Raw genomic sequence first — 7,260 nt, 5'->3', positions numbered from 1 at the left:
TGGAATGCTCTGCCAGTAGCAGTGGTGGACTCTCCCTCATTATGGGCATTTAAGCGGGCTTTGGATAGGCATATGGAGGATAGTGGGCTAGTGTAGGTTAGGTGGGCTTGGATCGGCGCAACATCGAGGGCCGAAGGGCCTGTACTGCGCTGTATTCTTCTATGTTCTATGTTCTATCCCCCTGCATTAATGAGGCCATCAACATTACCAAGCTTCTCCCCTGGCTTTACTAAAAAAAAAACCTCCCTCAATCCATACCTCATTGGCATTCCCGTTACCCTGTCAAATGGAGCAGGGATAAGACAGTGGAAAATATTACCTGAGAATGGAGGGCTTTCAGAGACAAGGCCAATTAAATAAAGAGAAAACAAAATAACATGGCAACATGGTAAAGGAGAGAGCAATGAAATTAGTTGAGTAGCTCTTGCAGAGAGCCAAAACAGATGTGGGCCAAACAGCCTCCCTCTATACTATCATGGAAACAGATCAGCATGAAAAAAAACTAAGTTGTCACAGCCCCAAACTGGCTTGCTCTGGTTTTAACAACATTTTCCAATGCCTGCAACCTTTCCATAAGGCCATAAGACATAGGAGTGAAAGTAAGGCCATTCGGCCCATCGAGTCCACTCCGCCATTCAATCATGGCTGATGGGCATTTCAACTCCACTTACCCGCATTCTCCCTGTAGCCCTTAATTCCTTGTGACATCAAGAATTTATCAATCTCTGCCTTGAAGACATTTAGCGTCCCGGCCTCCACTGTACTCTGCGGCAATGAATTCCACAGGCCCACCACTCTCTGGCTGAAGAAATCTCTCCGTATTTCTGTTCTGAATTTACCTCCTCTAATTCTAAGGCTGTGTCCACAGGTCCTAGTCTCCTCGCCTAACAGAAACAATTTCCTAGCGTCCACCCTTTCCAAGCCATGTATTATCTTGTATTATCTTTCATTTTAACCAGTCTTGAATTAGCTTGGTTTTGAAACAGAAATTAACTCAATTACGAATCCTTTAACAATCAAAATACCAAATGTGGCTGCATAAAAGAGTAATAATGTGTTTTAAATTGGAAGGCCAAACAATTTAAAAACCAAATGAGCCAAGAGTCGCAGCTCGGTAACCATCTAATCTGTTGAATAAGTGAGGTTTCTCAACTCCCAGCATTTCATACTTTTATAAGCCTAGGATACGCTCTAAATGAGGGTCAACCATAAAGTTTCTGAAGGCACAAGATTAGATTTATGAAGTTACTTCATAGTTAAAAGTGTATTTATTTTGCAATGAGAAAGTGCAATTTATTCTCAGCTTTCCCTGCCCTAGCAATGCTGAAGTTAGTTGCTGTCTTCTCATTCGCTACCATCATTTCATCTTTTTTCTAACTGTACTGGCTCCTGCTCCAAATCAATGTCTACTTGAATGAAAAGAATGCAGAGAAGAAAAAAAATCAAAAGATAATCTGGAACTAACAGTCTAATGACGACCACGAATCCATTGTTGTTTAGTGGAAAAACCTATCTGATTCACTAATTTCCTTTAGGGAAAGAAACTGCCAAGTTTACCTGGTCTGGTCTATATGTGACTCCAGAACCACAGCAATGTAGTTGGCATTTAAACTACCCTCTGGGCAATTAGGACGGACAATATATGCTGTTTGACTGAAGACAAGTGTCTAGCAACAAAGACAGGTGCCGGATAGACACATGAAATAGGATTGGAGTGGAGTGGTAGGCAAGTTGCCATCCCCTCACACAACTCCTAACCCATCTCGAGCCAACTCAAAATTCAGTCATGCGCACTGTACATTTGCTTAGTCACAGGGTACTTAGGCTGCATCTTTAACCAAAGTAATATACTTACATCATGCTTAGATGGAACAGAGAGAAAGCAATGACTTTGGAAATAAGGACCATTTTAATCAACAAAAAAGACTATGGAAATTATGTCTGTGAATCCGCCAGGAGTAATGGGTGCCCAATCATGCACTTGTAGTTAGAACAAGTCATTCTTCAGGTGACAACTTTCTACTCAAACATAGACGACAGATTCAGAGCACCATTCCTTACTCCAACTCATACATATTACCGTGGGATCTTCCTGCAACACACAGCTCAATGGCAGACTGGTACATTACAGAATGGGAGATGGTGGGCTTCAAGGTTCTCACGCCACACAGGGGCAATCTTTAAACTTGTAGAACTGGCTTAATAAATTGGAAATGCAAGATAGTGGTTTACAGGCAGTGGAATGATCAGAGCACTGCAAATAAAGACTTATTCCTTTGCCAGATTTGACAGCGTGGAACTCAGCAAATGGCTCTATTGCTTCTACTTACGTGTCTGAAGTTAATGCTTTAGTTCAGATATTGGTGGGGACAGCGTCTGACTCGAAGTCGAGCGCTGGCAGCCATAGAGACTAGGGCATCAGAAAGCTATGGGTATCAACTCCGTGTCCTTTCTCGTTTCTGTCAGGACAGTATCCCAGACGTGAATCAAACCTTTAAGGGAATGTGAAAATCAGTCATGCAGAACAGTGCAATAGTGGAGGTTAAAATATATGAATATGCAAAATGCTGTGCCTACACAAATGGTGTTTGCATTTCAAGAGTAGACGTAACAACCTCAGGACACTCTTAAGTGATGAATTACTTGAGTAGCAGCCCCTATTGGAAACATGGCTGCCAACATAACTGTGGCCAGTAATTGTTTTTTGTCATGTTGTTAAAGGGTTAAATGTTGGCCAGGACATTAGGGAGTACTTACACAATCATCTTTAAAATAGCAGTCTCGATGGGTCGAATGGCCTAATTTCTGCTCCTATGGTCTTATGGGATCTTCGTTTCAAGATGGAGTAGACAGTTTTAACATCTTGACGAAGACAGCACCTAACAGTGCAGCACAGAGTACTGCACAGAACTGGCAGCCTACATTTTTACATTCAAGTCCATGAATCCACAAACTTTTGACACAAGTAGAAAATGCTAACCAGTGAGCCACAGATTTCCTTACTGGTAAGCTTATGTTCTGAGGAGAAGGAGAGAGATCAAAAGGTGATAGATTGTTGGAGGAGTTCCATCATTACTTCAGGCTCTTAAAAGCACTCACGCCAAACACAACCCCAGGCTCAGAAAGACAAGCCTCCCAAATTCAAGTGGACAAAATACAAACATTTCACACACTTGCCCCCGCTACAACACTGAAGAAATAATTTAGCTTTCACAGTACGAATTTAGGAAGAAGCTTTACTTACTGCAATACAGCTAAAAATATATCTTTGTAGAGAATTATTCTGATGACCTGATGTCTCACCACCACCTAAGAGAAATAGATCTGTAAAGAGAGGAGGAAAGGAAGTGTTAGAAACCTTTTCTAGAATAACAGTGCAACCACCAGTCTCATCATTAGGATCTCTTATTAAAATCTTGAACACATTTGCCTTCTAAAAGTGCCAAATCATGGAAGGTACAAATACACAAAGGATTCTGGTAACTTAAACACATGGCAATTACCAGACAGAATAGAGGGACATCAAACCTTAGTCAGTCATTCAACCATGAAGGACTATTACTGCCAAACTTAATTCTATTCTACCCGGGTCACTGAATTATAATTGCAAAGGTTTACTTATAGCACAGCAACAGTCCAATTGGCATTTCAGTCCAACAGCTCCTTCCAGCTACCTCTTCATCGCATACTATACAAAATCTCATTACTTTCTCCGTTCTGTGTTTAGGAGTTTCCTCTTCAAGGTATTGATAATATTCGGCTTAAGCTTTCCCTTTGAAAGAGAGTTCCACATTCCATTCAGTGAACTATCTCCTTTCATTAGTGACCATCTACGGCTCCCAGCCATGAAGCCGCAGCAAGTTGAATAGTCTTCCCAACATTAACCCCATTGAGGCTCCTCTTAACCATAATCTACTCTAGATATAATCAGAAGCAGAAAATTTGGCTAATATGCCCTTCTTGGAAGAAATACATGCAGATCTACTTCTGCAATCAGCTCTCAAAACAATCAAGGTACCAGACAGAGGCATTCACGATTTGGATGGATCAGGGCACTAGTGAGAACTTACACAGTGGAGCAGCACGTTAATCAGGCTATGCTCACATGAAGTATTAAACTTATGCCAGCCATGACAAGGCTGCCTGTACTTGTGCAACCGCACCAGCAGTCGAGAATTAGTGCATCCAGCTGACACAAAAAGAAAATCAGGTTTAAAGTGGAGAAAATAAAATATGATAGCGTGTCAGTCAATCACACTAATTTTCAACCACCCATTAGTGAGGGTTTAATCACAGCCACGTCAAGATGACAACCCAAATGACTGCCAAGCACTTGAAGGCAAAGGAGATGGGAAATATGGCAACTGTACTCAGTATACAACTGTCACATGCCTCCAAGCAGCTTGGTGAGCTGGACTAGCAGCAGTAATACGTTACTTATTCAGGGAAGCAATGACATTTGCAAAAATAAAAAAAAGTGGGATATGGAGTATATGTTACTTCTCAGATATTATTACTATCACAGATCCGACCAAGGGGCATCAAGAAAAGATTTTGCAAGGTGATTTATATTCATATTTATTACAGCTGTAGCTTCAATTTTGGAATACAACACAACCGTAAAGCATGCTGCATTACACAGAAATTGGTTTCGAACAAAGGGCAACTGGTTATTTCAGTCATTCTAACTAGCTGACGTGTAGGGAAATTTAAAAAAAGGAGACACTCATAACAAAACAGTAAATGCATGAAGGCTGATACACAACTATGTGAATGGTACTAAATTTCACCCTAAATTTATAACTTCAGCCAGAGCAGCAATGATCGACACTGGTGGCTCTGTGTTGAACATGGGAGAGAAAAACCAGGCCCTCCACCACAAGATAGTCTACACTGGGAAATGCATACATCAACAGTAGGATACAATGTGAACATGACAGCCTGTTAAGTTCACAGGAACAACAAATGCTACCTCACCACAGTAATAAAAGCAAAGTACTGCAGCTGTTGCCTATCTGAAATAAAAACATATTGCCAGAGAAACTCAGCATGCTCAGCAGCATCTGAAGGGGACTGTTTTGGACTGAAAACATTAAATGTATTGCTCCTACCATAGTTGCAGACAGAGCTGCTGGATCTCTCCAGCACTATTTATCATACCAGGGTCCTGTTAGTTACACAGAAATATACAGCACAGATCCCTGTGTTCATAGATAATTGAATGAGCAGTAGAGAAATTATCAGTAGTGCAATTATGAAGACAGGAACCTCAGCCCTCAACATGTGCTTCTAGTTTTTTGTTGACAAAGAATTAAAGTGAACTCCTCAAATAAACTCTTATGTACACATATGCAATACATATAACTGTTGCACACATTACAGTAAAATATTATTTTCATATCAGATCTCCAACATACATGGAACCAAAATTTTGGGTGTCATGCACATGAAAGTGCATCAGTGCTGATGATACACCTAAAGCAATAAATACAAGCACCAGACGACAATCCAATCTTGACAAGTGGACCATGTTCACATCACTACTGGTTAAACAATACCATGGCCATAATATCAGAGCTACAAGTCAATGCTACATATCTAAAACAAAAAAAACAAATGAATAACAGGCAAAATGATCTTTTCACAATCATTTAGAACCACAAGAAATTACTGCAGTTGCATATGTAAAATCTATTCAGCCAACAATTTATGAACTTAGAAAATTTCATAAATTCGTATTACAAATACTGAAGCAAAACTTAAAATTTACAACATATTCTTTAATAGAGTGCCAAAAATATTAAGGCAGCAGAACAGAATTCAGTTGTAAACAATCACCATATGCAGCATTCAAATGTAAGATTCAAAGATTAAATAAGATTTTAAAACCTGACCATAACAAACAACTGCAAGTGGAGTAGACATCTTTATTCCTTTATCAGTAGCAAAGCGTGCAACAGGGCCCAATCAAGCCAGGTTCAATCCTTTACAACAGTTTCAAGTTCTCAATGCACAAATGTTTACCTCTCACAAGAAAAGGTCATTGCGCTCAACCTTTCCACTTTTTTGGGGAGGGGGAAGAGGAAACAGGAGGTTAAGTCACACAAGTGTGCGACTTATAAACACAAACCAACCTTTTTCCAAAAAACAAACCACAACTCAGTTAGATCTAACCTGAGCATTAAGGGAAACAGCAATACATACAGGCACTGCTTCTTTTTGGGGGTGGTGGAATCTAAGGTCATGGCTTGTTTGGAAGCTAACCTCAAATTTTCAGATGTAGTATTTTATTTTTTTTAAAAAACTCGATTTATTTTTATGGAACACTCGAGGTCTTGTTTATTTCGGTGCATTCCACATGGAGGCCAAATAACTAAAAACCGTCATTATGATTGGAGGGGGCGTGGGAAGCAGCTTCTGGGGGAGGGAGGAAGAGGTGAAATTATTGAGAAAAAAATAAATAAAAATCCGGCAGTTAACTTTAGTAAAAAAAAGTCATAAGGCCCGTCACTCCCAAACAAATTCCCTTGATGCCACGTCTGTTGTTATATCACCTCCTCCCCCTTTTCAGGGCTAAACTGGGAGGGTTTTAACACGACTTGAGGTTATTTATGTTTTACTTTGCAAAGAAGAAACACGATTTTGGTCAGTACAGGTAGGGTTTGAAGATTTCCCCCCCTTTTGGACTTAAAAGAGTTTCCGGGAGCGGGTTTTCTTTCTATCCCAACCACCGTGATGCACGGGGCCTTGCCTGCCTGCATCCCAGCCTCCTATTTCTCTCACCGGCCCCACTCTAGATAGGCCTCAGAGCCGGGGCCTTGCCCTAGGAGCCAGCCTCGGCTGGGAAGCCGGTCTCACATGCCGTGGGCTGGAAGGTGCAATGGTCGCGCGAGCCCTCGCCTCGCCGTTACCTCCGGTGAATCAGGAAAGTCCGTCTCCGCCTCTCACTCGCCGCCGTCGCTGCGGATTCTCCGCCGATTCTAAGATGGCCGCCGCGCAGTGCGTCACGTGACCACCCCCTTCCCCGACGCTCAGCGGGCCCCGGCGTTGCCCGGATGTCGACGGGCGGGGCCTCCCCTCTTTCCCCACCCACCCCCGTGCCGCGCGGGAAACAAAACAGTGGCTTGCTCCGCCCCCCTCCCCCAAAACAGGTACCTGTCCTCACCCTCAACGGGCGTCAGGCCCCTCCCTCAGAAATGTACCGCGCCCCAAGGCTCAGGCCACTCCCCTACAAACACTGACCCCGCCCACAAACGGTCA

General features: G+C 42.2%; 1 protein-coding gene across 6 annotated transcripts in view; it reads right to left on the bottom strand.

Moving 5' to 3' along the window:
* The window catches only part of LOC122544337 (GRB10-interacting GYF protein 2-like), a 102,191-nt gene extending 95,178 nt beyond the window's left edge, over window positions 1-7,013 (bottom strand). For all 6 annotated transcript variants that reach the window (XM_043683521.1, XM_043683526.1, XM_043683527.1 and 3 more), the window contains exons 1-3: window positions 6,912-7,013; window positions 3,245-3,324; window positions 2,331-2,492 (exon numbers count right to left, since the gene is read on the bottom strand). The gene's annotated coding sequence lies outside the window, so the exon portion shown is untranslated. The remainder of the gene's footprint in view (window positions 1-2,330; window positions 2,493-3,244; window positions 3,325-6,911) is intronic.
* Between the last annotated feature and the right edge of the window lie 247 nt (window positions 7,014-7,260).

Source organism: Chiloscyllium plagiosum, chromosome 48 (genome assembly GCF_004010195.1).
Source record: "Chiloscyllium plagiosum isolate BGI_BamShark_2017 chromosome 48, ASM401019v2, whole genome shotgun sequence".
Taxonomy (NCBI): domain Eukaryota; kingdom Metazoa; phylum Chordata; class Chondrichthyes; order Orectolobiformes; family Hemiscylliidae; genus Chiloscyllium; species Chiloscyllium plagiosum.
This window is presented reverse-complemented; position numbering and strand designations above follow the sequence as displayed.